This window comes from Panthera onca, chromosome F2 (assembly GCF_046562875.1).
Source record: "Panthera onca isolate mPanOnc1 chromosome F2, mPanOnc1 haplotype 2, whole genome shotgun sequence".
In the NCBI taxonomy this organism is placed as follows: Eukaryota; Metazoa; Chordata; class Mammalia; order Carnivora; family Felidae; genus Panthera; species Panthera onca.
The window spans coordinates 66015525-66029529 of NC_138356.1; the positions used below are offsets into that span (position 1 = coordinate 66015525).

Here is a 14005-nt window from a genome sequence, read left to right on the forward strand (position 1 = left end):
AAAGCAACTGAGTCTAAAATGCCTAGGGGCGCCTGGGGGCTCAGTCGGCTGAGCATCCGACTTCGGCTCAGATCATGATCTCGCGGTTTGTGAGTTCGAGCCCCGCGTCGGGCTCTGTGCTCACAGCTCAGAGCCTACAGCCTGCTTCATATTCTGTGTCTCCCTCTCTCTCTGCCCCATCCCCACTCATGCTCTGTCTCTCTCTGTCTTAAAAGTAAATAAAACATTAATAAATAAATAAATAAATAAATAAAATGCCTAATCAAGGAACAATTCAAAGCAGAATCTGATAGGCCCGTATTAGCAGTTCAGAGAGAAAATAACAAAGGAAATCCATATTAGGTGTGAACTTAATAGCAGGTTAAATGGCAAAAACAGGGCCTGTGTTGAACGTGGTAACCAGTCCCCAAGAGGGTCACCAACCATCCCTACCTCCTGGTTTTCATGCACTTGGTAGCCCCTCCCACATTTCAATGGTGCTGACTTGTGAGGTCAACAGGACACTGAGGAAAAGGTGGTGTGAAAGCCTTCCAAGGCTAGGTCATAAAAGGGCACTGAGGTTTCTGTATTTCTCTCTTAGATCACTCACTCTGGGGAAAGCCAGGATGGAAAGAAAGTTGCCACCACCCAGGTACCCAGAGTTCTGGGGCTAAAGCTTGCCTGAATTTGGAATCCAAGAAGAATTTGGTCTGACTCCACCTATACAAGATCTAAAAGAGAAGAAACCTTCACTTCATCTTGAGATGGTTAACTCGGAAAATAAGGCCAGGGGTGGTGGTGTGGGGGGGGGGGGGTGGGGAACAGTCAATTAATCCAAGGTTTTGAATTTCTTTAAAATATGCCTTGGGGCGCCTGGGTGGCGCAGTCGGTTAAGCGTCCGACTTCAGCCAGGTCACGATCTCACGGTCCGTGAGTTCGAGCCCCGCGTCAGGCTCTGGGCTGATGGCTCAGAGCCTGGAGCCTGTTTCCGATTCTGTGTCTCCCTCTCTCTGTCCCTCCCCCGTTCATGCTCTGTCTCTCTCTGTCCCAAAAATAAATAAACGTTGAAAAAAAAAAAAATAATAAAATAAAATAAAATAAAATATGCCTTAATCATCTGATACCTTTTAAATATATAAAGTAATATTTTATGAATGTCAGCATTTTTAGTTTAAACTGGACTATGATATGTTTACTAGTCGATTGTTACAGGAAGCCAGATTTACTTACATCACACATCATGGCCTGGCTACCCCATGTAATTGGTAGGCAGCTAAGGTGGGGCCGGGCGGGGGGGAAGAAGTGGGGACAAAAACAGGCTACAAAGTCCAGCAGTGCAAACCTACAACTGTGCTGAGTCAGCACAGGTCACACAAACTGACCCATATGGTGTAGGAGTTTGAGCTAGTCAGGCCATCCACGTTCTTCCCCATCCCAATGCCGTAAAGACTGAAAAATCACATTAGGACAACTCAGTCATCCTCCATTTCTGGAAAAGTATTCAGTAATCTCTGAAGCCAGCAGAGAAGTGCCCAACTGCCCTGTAGGGGGTGGTATGACTCGGGGAAGGAGACTCACGTGTGGAGGGAATCGTAAAACATCAGATATTTCACTACAATCTGAAGGATCCCGATATATAAGACAATTATAAGTAACTCTCAGTCACTAACATGTGTTACTCACTGAATGGTTTCTTAATATTAATTAATTAGTGGCAGATTATATGATAATCTCAGATTATATGAAAATACTCACTCCCTCCCCACTAGGTCTATCCCTATCAGAGGATTATACCTCCCACCCCAATGGCATCATCCATGAAGATGTGACTCAGTTTGGCCAATGAAATATGAGTGAAAATCACGTGACACGTGCCACTTTTTTTTTTTTTTTTTAGAGAGAGCACAAGCTGGGGAGAGAGGCAGAGGGAGAATGAGAGAGAGAGAGAGAGAGACAGAGAGAGAATGAATCTCAAGCAGACTCCACGCTCAACACAGAACCCGACTTGGGGCTTGATCCCACGACCCTGGGATCATGACCTAAGCTGAAATCAAGAGTTGTTTTGTTTTTTGGTTGTTGTGCCACTTCTGAACAGAATCTTCTGGCTCTGCATCCTGTCTTCCTCTGTCAAGATACCAGCAATATGCCTGATAGGAGCTGTCCGCCAGTCTGGGTCTCTGGGTGAAAAGCCAAAGCCAGATCAATAACAGAAATACAAGATAAGCCCCAATAAAAAGGCAACCGTCACTGAGTTTTTGAGTCATTTGTCATAGCAGAATAATGCAGCCTAAAGTGCCAGACTAATTCCTGCCTTAGGACACTAACAAAGGAATAAAGGGAAGTGAACACGTCCCTGAGCCAAATACAACTGTAATGTTAAATGTGTGGCTCCCTCCTCAACTGTGAAACACAGAATAGTCAAACTCCCAGGGCTTGTGGATTGCTTAGCAAATTTTACAGCATTTCCTAAACTTCAGACATTCTTTTACCACCTTCATAATTGTTGCATATCTGTGTACCAACCACGCTGCTATTTAATTAATATTTTAATTTACTCATGGTCATATTCTAAACATGTCAATTTAAAGAAAACTGTAGCGTTACAATACATGAAACACTACTGACATTTATCTTTTTAAATATTTATTTTTGAGAGAGAGAGCACGTGCCCACGTGCGTGAGTTGGGGAGGGGCAGAGAGGGGACAGAGGATCCGAAGCCGGCTCTGTGCCGACAGCAGAGAGCCCAATGCAGGGCTCGAACTTATGAACTATGAGTTAATGACCTGAGCTGAAGTCAGAGGGTTAACCAACTGAGCCACCCAGGCACCCCAACACTACTGACACTGATCTTAAATAGAGGTGGAAAAATAAATATGTAACTAGTTAAAAGAATGCACCTGTGTACCATTTTGGCTATTTGCATAGCCTCACGGCCAATCTTGTGTGCTTCGGGAATCATTGCTGCAGTGGGCCAGGCATCAGGGGTCAGAGTCCCGGGTTCCAGATGATTACACAGAGGGTAATCTTGGCCAACTTCCTCCGGAACACATTTTCTCAACCATAAGAAGGATTTATACCACAAGGTCCTGCCTAACTCTAGCATTACATCATCTGCTGTCCTGAACTGTCGGACCTCCTCTTGCTACTGTGCCTGAGAACAATCCATATGTGTCAGATCACTAATAACCCTCATGGGGGGAGGGGGGAGAATTTCGCTACTCTACAGAAGGCTCCTAGTTATGCTAAGAATATAATTCTTCACCAAAGAGATCATCTCAAAACGATAAAGCCCAAACAAGGGCAAATCTTAATCTTATTTCATCTCCTTTTGTGTTATGCCAACAACTTCTACTGGTTAGAATTTTCTCATGCTTCCAAAATGGTATCTCTCCCATCCTTCCCCCAGGGTGACTTTGTCTCCCCCTGTGGCTTAGAGGAAGGAAGGAAGGAAACCACAATTTCATGCAACAGGCAGTTGCTGGCTAGCAGTCAGCAGTACATACCAACCTGCTAATGCAAAGCAAAGGAACAGTTGTCCATTTGAAGAGTAATATCCCTTCTACTAATTCCAGACCTTGAAATCCTTTTATTGCCCAAGTTCAGCAGATTCCTATTCTTCAAAAATGAACATATGTAAAACAGGCTCCCATGAAATTTACAGATTTTGGAGCCCAGAAGGAACCCTGTATCATCTGGCTCAACCGACTTGTTATACAGATGAAAAAATTAAAGTCTCAGTCATGCAGCTAAGAAGAAACGGAGCAGGAATAAGATCCAGGCTCCAAGCTCACAGGGAAGGTGATGGTGCATGCTGGAGTTACAGCCTCTGCCACCTTCAGTTTGTCGGATGTTATTCAAGTCATTCGCTTCTCCTGGCCTCAGTTTTTTCATCTGTAAAATGGGGGCCACATTATCTATCTTTTAGGGTTATTCTAAGACTCAAATGAGACACACCAGTGGGTCTCAAATCTTAAAGTTCAAAGGAATCACCAGATTCTTGGACCCCTAGAATCACTAGAATCATTAGATTCTACCTAATTCAGTAGCCAAGTTTTGGCATTTCTAACAAGCTCCCAGTTAATGCCAGTCTTCTGTATGAGCAAGAATGGCCTCAAAGTGACTCCACAGGAAGGTTCATGAATTGCTGCTATCATTACTACAGCTGCTACTGCAACTGGGGTTAGGGCAGGGTGGGGAAGGGCCACCAGCGTTAAGGGTGCCACAGAAGAGATGTCACAGGGCTCTAGAATGGGGCCACTTTTCAGCCCAGACCCCAAGCAGAAGATTCTTCCTTCTGAGGAAGGAATAATGCATTTCTGACAACCCCATAACAAGCAGATACACTGATCTTAACAGTGAGTAAAGAGCCAGGATCCCACCCCACCCTCCTCCAAAAAAAACGGAGAAAAGATGAGAAGGGAGGGAGGGGGGATGAGAGAAAGATAGAGAGAGAACAAAACTGACTGTAGCACTCTACAGTCAGCTATCATTACCTAACAAAGCAAGCACACACCATTCTCCACAGGACCAGTATTGGAGAGTGATAAGGACTAAATGTGTCCCCAAAATTCATACATAAAACGCTGATGTGATGTGTTGAAATCCTAACCCCCAATATGATTGTATTTGGAGGTGGGGTTTCTGGAAAATAATCATCTAAAAGATGAGGTTATGAAGGTAGAGCACTTATGATAGAATTAGTGCCCTTAGGAAAAGAAACACAGAGAACTTGCTCCCTTGCCTGCTCACTGTCTCTCACTCTCGCTCTCTCTGCCATGTGAGGACACAGCAAACAGGCAATCATCTGCATACCAGGCAGAGTCCTCACCATATACGGAATCTGCCAGCACCCTGATCTTGGACTTTGCAGCCCCCAGAACTATGAGAAATAAATATCTGTTGTTTAAGCCACCAAATCTGTGGCATTTTGTCATAGCAGCCCAAGCTAGGGCAGAGGGGAAAACATTTCTCTAGTTATAAATTGGTAAACATTTGGGGTTTAAATGCTCCGCTGTGGACAAGTGCAGGCTCAAAACCAATCATCATCAGGTGAGGGCACCCAGCCGGGGGGACGTGTTTGACAGTGAAAGCGGTTGCTACTGAGTAAGTCAGGACAACAGGAGCCAACTAATTAACACCGCCCTGGGCAAAAAGGGCCATCTGTTCACCCTATAGAAAGAATACAACTGGGAAGACTTCTCCTGGAACTTCAGGAAGAGCAGAAGAATTTCATAAGTGTTAGAAATGGAACAATATCTACACCTATTAGGTCTGAACCCAGAGTCTGAAATGGGTATTATATTAACCAAGAGGCAGCGAGCACACTTGTGAACACCCGCAAGGGTCAGCAAACTTTTCCTGAAGATAATCCGATAGTAAATACTTGAAGCTTTTCAGGCCACATACAGTATCTGCTGCATATTCTTTTTATTGTTTTTAACCCTTCAAAGATGCAAAAAACATTCTTAGCTCCAACATCATACAAAAGCAGGCTGCGGGCTAGATACGATGCCTGGTTAACAACAGGGGCTCTGTACTGAAGTGGCCTGGGTGTGAATCCTGACTCCACCCATTACACATCAGCTGTGTAAGGAGCAAGTCGCTTAACTCCTCCATGCCTCAGTTTCCTCATCTATGATGGGCAGATAATAACAGTACCTACCTCACTGGGTTGTGAGAAACAAATGAATATAAGCAAAGCATTAGAATAAGGCCTATGTATATTACTTGTTATTGTTATTACTTTTGAGAACATGTATATGCTACATGTGTGTATACACACACACACACACACACACAATAAAGACTATTCAGAGGAATTCAGACAACTTCCAGCTCCTCTTCTCCAGTGCTAGTGTTTTACGAAGGAAAAGGAAGCTGCAACTTTTATTTCACCCAGCTCTTCTGGAAAATTCTGGAGATCTTTGCCTGGTGTGCTCTAAAGTGCCCTAGCCCTGTCAATATAAACAATCACAAATCGTAACCACAAATTAGGTGATAGGTCATCACTGCAGTGTGTATGATATGAGATCACATGGAAACAAAATGGATTTTCATGGATGGCTTTCATAAATAAGTTGTGTCACAAATACATTATCCCCTATCTTATGCACATAATTAAGTTAAAACGTTGCTGATCAGAGGAATGAGTAAATAAACCAATTAATTTAACGAAATGACTGCACCATGGAGGGAGGGAAGCATTCCATTGCTTTGTTGTGTTTATTTTAATTTCGTGAACAGGATGTTTCATACTGCACGGCTGGCCCAACAAGCCATTTGGGGCATGGCTTCAGGTCAAACACATGTCCTTCATCTATCAGAAGACAAGAGAGGGAGCACGTAGAGATTTACTGGCACCTGAAAAGATGCCTGCTCAGATAAGAGTCCCTGTGCACAGAAAACCCCAACTATGGAAAGTGCCATTTTCTAAGTGATGAGATCACCAGGGAAGGTGAGATTAAGGACACCATGGTTTTTGCCAGTGATGAGTGCTTTCAATTTGGGGCCTTCATTCAGCTCAGGAAAAGTAGTTTTCAATTTTCTTTGATTGCTTCTCTAGAACTATGACTCTCACCTGGGTTCCTTTTAACACCTATAGAATTAGGGAGGTTCTTCCCAGATCTCCTTAGTCAGATTTGCCAAAAAGGAGGCCCCGGCTAGGCATGTTTTTAAAAGCTCCCATGATTCTGATGTTTTAGGGTTGAAAACTGATGTAAAAAGTTAATGAAAGAAGAATGACTGTCTAAACCATCCTGGATTTTTTTTTTTCAATCATGAGACTGAAGAAAAGCTTACAAGCATCAAGGCATAGCACTGAAACTGATTGGGATGGGGCAAAGCTCAAGATATACTACTTTAGGGGGTGCCTGGGTGGCTCAGTCTGTTAAGCATCCAACTCTTGATTTCAGTTCAGATCATGATTTCACAGTTTGTGGGTTTAAGCCCTACATTGGGCTCCGCATCGATAGTGTGGAGCCTGCTTGGGATTCTCTCTCTCCCTGTCTCTCTGCCCCTCCCCCACTCTCTCTCTTTCTCTCAATAAATAAATAAACTTTTTAAAAAAGATATAATACGTTAGGATTGGTGAACCCAGCACAAAACAGGTAAATTCTTGCTTGATAAGCAAACTGTCTGGCCTAGTGAGTAGGCTACGGTCTCATAAATTGATCTGTAGGAATTTCCCGAAACCAACAGTTAAGTTATTCGTAGTCTTGTATTTCCCAGGCAAAGCTTTCCTGGAACAACCAACTATGTCATGTTGGCATAAGTAGCTATCTCTCTCTATCAGAGTGCCCAGCATATGGTAAATGCTTATACCAGTTTAGCTACTGCTGCAAAACTGCTATATAACAGAGCATCGTAAGATTCATTTGCTTAATAAATTTTCATTTACTGTTAAGCTTGCACAGGTGTGGGTTGAACTGGATTCAGCTGATTTCAGCTGGGCTCACTCATATATATTTACCTATGAGCCAGGCTAGGGGTCCCACATAGGCTGGGCTTGTTGGAGCAGTTCCACTGGACATTCTCTACTCCTCTTCTAGGACCAGTGGCATGACCAAGGCATGGCCTTCTTATGACAATAATAGAATAGAAGAGGGAAATCAGAAATTGCAAGTCCTCCTGAGGGCAAGGCTCAAAACAGGAACATATGTACTTCTATCTCTTACTTTTGGTCAAAACAAGTCACATCACTGAGGCCAGATTCAACAGGCAAGGAAATAATCCCTGCCTTTTAAGTGAGAGGAAATGCAAAGACACATGGCAAAGAAGGAGTTACAGACAGTGGTGAAACATGGGTGCCATTAATGCTCTAAAACACAGTGCTTAGTAAAATAGTCATTGAATAAATAATCAATTGTATGGTTTGGTTTGGAAATTTGGATTTTTTTTTCTTTTATCTTTATCTTTTTTCTTTCTTTTCCTTTAGATATTTATTGTATGCCATTATTAGCCTCATGCATTAAAGGTGATGATGCACACATATAAGACTGGTGATTCATAAATCATTCAACTCAACAACAGCCCCTCTGCCATGCCCTGTGCTAAGAGCTAAGCATACAGTTAAGAACAAGATAGGCATGGTCCCCATTCTCATGGACCTTTCAAATCAGTCAGAAAGACTGACTTACTTGTGTGATGAGTGGTAAGAACACCAAAGTTGAAATGGTCGTGGAAATAGCGGTCATCTTCTTGTGCACAGAATCTGTTTCTAACCAGGATCTTCAAGACAAAGTGTTCTGTGAGTGGGAAGTCTACCATTAAGTCATCAGACCGGGAGAGGACATGCTGTCTCCTCAAGTCTCAAGGCTCCCACCCTCCATGACCTGTGGACATCCTGGAGACTACGGGTGTCCCTCCTAATTCACTCCAGGTCCAGAGAAGAGACAGAGTTACTCTCCCCACATGTTTCTCAAGTGCTTGACATTGTTCATCATCCAGCTTGCTAACTGTCCAAGGCCTCCCTGCCTGCTGTGAGGTTTAAGACAAGCAAGAGGCAACAGGGAGAGAACGGTCAGACCGGCAGAGACTCATCCTCATACCCCTGAAGTTGACTCACAGTTCCAGCCCCGCAATCTGGAGGCCATTGAGGTGGTTGTTGGATGAGCGTGTGATTGTTTCAGGAAAGCAGAACCCTGAGAGGTGAAAACTTAAACAAGCAAAAGACATAGTACCCAATTTATATTCCAACATAAAAGCTTTGGGCTAAGAGCCAGATGACTTTCTTGAATTTGACTTTTTTCTCAGACTCCTTAACTTAGCCAACTAGAATTCTCATTTTAAGTATCATCCTCTGATTTTCATTTGGAAATGAAGGATTTGCCGCCAGTAAAAATGGAATGTGATGTCCTTGGCTTTGTCAACTCCAGCACAAACAGGACTATGTAGGTTTATGTGATAGGTCTGGCATGTAGCAAATGTATAGATTACAGAAAATCTGTCAGAAGTGGATGACTGGACTCCTGCTGAGAAACAGATTGAAGAGCAAGAAACACCAAGCTATGTTCCCGCAGGTTATATGCTAGATACTAAACTTGCTGTTAATAAGAAGAAGATGGTAAGCAGGAAATTATCAGTCCTCCAGTGCCCCCATTCAGTCACTGCACTAATATTTATCATGTGCCTCTTGTTACCAGGAAAAACCAAAAAGGAGGGAATAGACGAAAAACAGCAAAGTAGGAGTGAATAATGGACAAATGCATGCATGACTAAGCCATCTTACACATTTGACTTACATTACTACATTTGGTCCTCACAACAAGGTCCTGAACTGTTGAGAATTGCCCAAGGTCACACAGTTGGTCACTGTCAGAGGTGGGACCCCAACTCCTGCCTTTGGATTCCTTTGCCCTCATCCTTTTTTCTTCCCACGTCTCAGATGGAAAAGGGTTCAATGCTGTGACTCCAATGCCACTGAAGAGCCAGAGAACAAGCTATGAAACCTGGGTGGGAGACCCCGAGTCCTGAAAATCATAAAGGCTCTAGAATTGGTGACCATTGACCTTAGGTGTGACTTCTGGTTATACAAACCAAGAAACATGCAAAGAAGTAAAAAGATACACTGCAGGGTGACTGCAGAAACCAAGCCAGGAGGAAATGAAAAGTTGCTTACTGTCTCTCCAACTGACCTCCCTACTGCAAAACTTCGCACCCTGGGCATTAAATATTCATTCATTCATTTACTCACCCAAATTTCTGAGGGCGTACAAGGAGCTTTGGGATGAAGATCTGCTCCATGCCCTTGTGGAGTTTACCATCGCTTAAACCAATAATCACACAATTAAAGGCATTAAATACAAGCTGCAGTAAGTGCTTTGAAGGAAAAGTAAAAGGTACCATGAGAGCTTATTTGGGGGGACCTGATTTAGATCATCATCAGGCAAGGTCTCTCCAGGAAAGGACATTATAGGCTGCCTCCTGAGAGCTGAGTAGTACTTTATAGGAAACATGAGAAGAATGGTCCAGGCAGAAAGAACATGGTCCCAGATGGTCGCTCACTTGTCTGATGGTTAAGTGACTGCCAGTTTGAGTGACAGAGGTGGCTGGGTTGTGTCTCTCTCATTGTGCAAAAAGCTGGTAAATGTTATCACACAGTGGTGGTGTAGACAGCAGGAGAGGACAAACTCCAAAGTGCAAGCATTTTTTCAAGTCTCTACTGGTGTCACACTTGCTGATGTCTCACATGGCCAAGTACACAGCCAATGTGAGAGGACACTGCCTGAAAACAGGACACCCAGGGCCTGGAGACAGAGAGATGTGAAGAGATTGGGGGAGTTCGCTGCAGCAATATACCCTACAAGACCAGAAGGGAGGCTTCGGTCCTGCCTGTGACTACAGGTGAGGCTTCCCAGAGGAAAGGACACTCAAGTGTGTGAAAGCACAATCACCCAAGTGTAACGTGAAAGAATGGATAGGAATTAGGGGAGTGGGAGGCAGAATACTCCTGGGACCGCCATGTTCAAAGGTTTGCAAGTGAAGTCAAAAGGCTGGGTAAGGAAATTAGAGATGTTTAGTACTGCTCAGTAGTACAGCGGAAAGTGGAAGTGGTTGAGAAAGATAAAAAGAGACCATAACAGGCTTTAGTAACATTATCAGATTTACGTTCTAGAAAGACCTCCACTGTCTCCATGTGAAGAGGTAGGGAAGCCCAGTAGAGGCATCCAAATGCAGGAGAAAGATAACAATGGCCTCACCTGGAATAGGAGCAGTAAAGATCAGGAGAAGTGTTCAGAATTTAGACATAATAAAACGTAAAATTAATAGGACTTGATGAGCAAGTGTGTGTGGAAGGGAGAGTCAAAAGACAGATTCAGATTTCTGCTCCAGGAAACAAAAAATAGGAATGGCACTCACTGTTAGACATGGTGGGAAGAGCAGACTAACTGGCTGGGAAGATGAGCATCACTCTGGATATTCTGAACTGGAATTTTCTATGGGACAACAAAGTGTTTTGGAAAAAAAGTTAGACCATGCAGGTCTGAGTCTTAGCAAAGAAATATGAGTGAGGGACTGTGTCAGTTTCAATTAGCACCAAGGAGGTGGGCTTACCAAGGCAAGTGCCCGAGAAAAAGCCTGAAAAAATGCCAGTCTTTGAGGCATAAGTTAGCAAGATGAGCCATCAAAGGACTCTGTGCCTTTGTCACAAAGGTGGTGAAAAAGCAGAGGGGATTGGTCACAGGGTGACAGAGGAAGAGAATGCTCCCAAAGGAGTGTGTGGGAAGCAGCACGTGCTGGTGGGCCTGAGGGGCCAGTAGGCTTAGGACTCAGTGGGAGACCCTTGGGCTAATGACTTTGGACGCGGCAACCCTAGTTGGTGTTTAGGATGAGAGGTAGGCTGGAGTAAATGTACAAGGAGGAAGAACTGGGGAAATGTCAAAAGCCAGTTAGAGAATTATTTCAACAAGTTGATGGGGAAGAGAAAAGCAGATGACAGAAGAGACTGGGGGATGGGAGGAGGATTACTTTTTTTAAGAGAGGAGAAATCTGAGTGTGTTCAAATGCTGACCAGAAAGATAAGTAGCAAAGGAAAGTATAACACACAGAAGAGAGAATGATTATCACTTTAAAGAAAAAGGATAATCATCCAAGACTTACTCCCTCCTGGACCCTTCCCTGTGGGCTTTGTCTCCACCAGTCTCAGGCAGACTGCCAGGTCTCACCGTGAGGATCCCTGGGCAGGGTGACTGCACACTAACTATGCCTGCCATGACCTCCCGGCATGGACAGCCCCACCCCAGCCACTGGACACTCACTTCACTGAGCTCACTGATCACGTCGTTCTCATTCTGTGTGATGGGAAGGGCTATTTATCACTCTTAAACCTTGCAATGCGGACTTGAAGAGAATGGCTCTCTGACAAACTGCCCCAAGAGAGGCACCACCCAAAGAAACAAACAACCTCCACTCCCATCCATCCCACCCCCCATGATTCCTCCTGTTTTCATCACTTGAAGGCAGCCCAGCAGAAACCACACAGCAGCATTAAAGGGCTGGACAAGAACGTTTGGTTGTAAACAGGGTACAGATGCCAAAATACGTTAACCCTATTTGTGTATAATGAATGAAGACCAGGAACAGCCATCATTGTCAAGCAAAGAAAAGGAAGGAAGAAGGAAAGTGCATTTCCCAATATGCATGTGTGTCTTGATTGTAATTGTTGCTTCTCATTCTGGCTGTTTATGAATAATAGTGATCTTTGTTTCCTTAAAGACAAACTGAACAAAATGACGCATCTTGAAATGATCGCCCATTCTGCAGAAAGGGAACATGATAGAAACCTAAAAGCCTGCTGGATTGCCTTTATTCCAACCTCTCTTTGTATTTAAGAGTATCTGCCAAAACATATTTAATCCTATAAAACCCCGAAATGTACGTGCATTTTTTGGCTCACATATAGACAGTCTTACTCTATTGGAAAAAGATGCTATACATCTTCCAATTCCAAACCAAGCTTCTCAGAATGGCCTGGCTGGGCAGGGCTAGAGGAAAATCAGAGAAGGGTTGGGGGATCTTTACTGTAGTGCAAGGCTGAGGATGAGGTCAAGTTGAAACAAATCCTGAGAAATGGCAAAGGCTATTGTTAGCATGATAGCCATGGGCTCTGCCCAAGGAGATCGGGGCTCCAGGAGGGATTCGACACCCTAGAGGGTGATCCAAATCACAGGGCCAGTGGCCCCTGACTTGGAAAAGCTTCCACATACCTCCCATGGACCTGCCACCAAGGCACAGGGGAAAATCCCTTAGGCTGATTAGTTAACCCTGCTCAGATTTCCCTCGATCATCACCAGAAGTTGTACATGGCTGTAACTTCCAAATCACTTTAAGTTCCCTCCATACAGCTGGTGGAGAGGAAGGCTTTCCTCGAGCCCTGCTGAATCTTTATAGAACTTTAGTTTTCTTCTTCTCTTCTTTTTTTATCCTGAGGTTGCAGCTTCTTGGACATTGGAGAGACCACCTGCCAATGGTGGACCCCGAGAGGTGACAATGCAGGTTCTCTACCCTTCCTTCTCTCCTTCTCATGTACATGTCTTTTTGCCAAAACATCCTTTTTGTGTGTCCTTGATCTTGGGAAAGCCCCTTAACCTTCTCATCTGTGACATGGGGAAATAACTGTCCCTGCTTCACAGGGCTGTGGTCAAGTTTAAATAAACGTGTGCATCTAAAACCCTTAGCACAGTGACTGACACCACAAAGTGCTCTATGTTAGCAGTTACCTTTTTTGTTATTTTTATGTTGTTGCTGCTGTTTTGCCCTGGGAACTTCAAGCTTCTTGAGGGCAGGGATTCTATTTTGTTCTTTCCTGTCCATCCCCAGGAAATGTGACAAGCACATTGTGACAAGCACAATGTCTTATGGATTCATGTCAAATATAAATGCTGTTCAAAGGAGAAGGAGGGGAAGCAGGAAGAGGAAAAGGGAAGAAGCGGGTCAGGAAGTAGGGAAGGGAAGGAAAGGGGAGAAGGGAGAGGGTGGGTAGTGAGACCAGCTCATATATACAACAGGGGCAGCAACAGGAAGTGTGAACTCTAGACTCATCAAAGCAAAAACCAAATAACCAAACTAATGGACAGGACATTTACACACGGAATAGGAGCAAGACAGAGATGGAGGTGCTAGCTGGCACTGCCACTATCTGATTGTACAAACTTGGCCAAGCCCCTTCTCTTGGGTAGACTCATTTTCCATATCTCTAAACAAAGAAGGGTGAGCATGATTTCTAAGATTCCTTCCACCTGCAAACGTCTTGGCTTTAATGCTGCCGCAGCTTTCTTGAAGTGGACACTGACCTAGCAGAGAATCCAACGGACAGCACATGGTCAATATGAATGCTTGTGGGAGATGGGCAGGATGGGGCAAGTATGGCAATCACAGGAGGAGGGGGAAAGGCCCATAGGTGAGGCACAGGGAATGAGAATTGACTCAATCCAACTTCAGGAAGAGCAAGCTGATATTCACTGAGCACTTACGATGTTCCAGCCACTGTGCAAGATGTTTTCATGTGCATTTTTTAGAAGCCAGACT

General features: G+C 44.1%; 2 long non-coding RNA genes across 3 annotated transcripts in view; one reads left to right on the forward strand and one right to left on the reverse strand.

The window, feature by feature from the left end:
• LOC132664458 (uncharacterized) overlaps window positions 1-14005 on the reverse strand; it is a 119722-nt gene that overhangs the window by 55831 nt on the left and 49886 nt on the right. The window lies entirely within an intron of this gene.
• LOC132664459 (uncharacterized) lies at window positions 585-2230 on the forward strand. 2 transcript variants are annotated; one of them, XR_009603684.1, is made up of 2 exons: window positions 585-631; window positions 2075-2230. It is a non-coding gene; the product is annotated as an uncharacterized LOC132664459 (long non-coding RNA). The 2 variants fall into 2 exon arrangements; XR_009603683.1 differs by having other exon boundaries at window positions 591-746.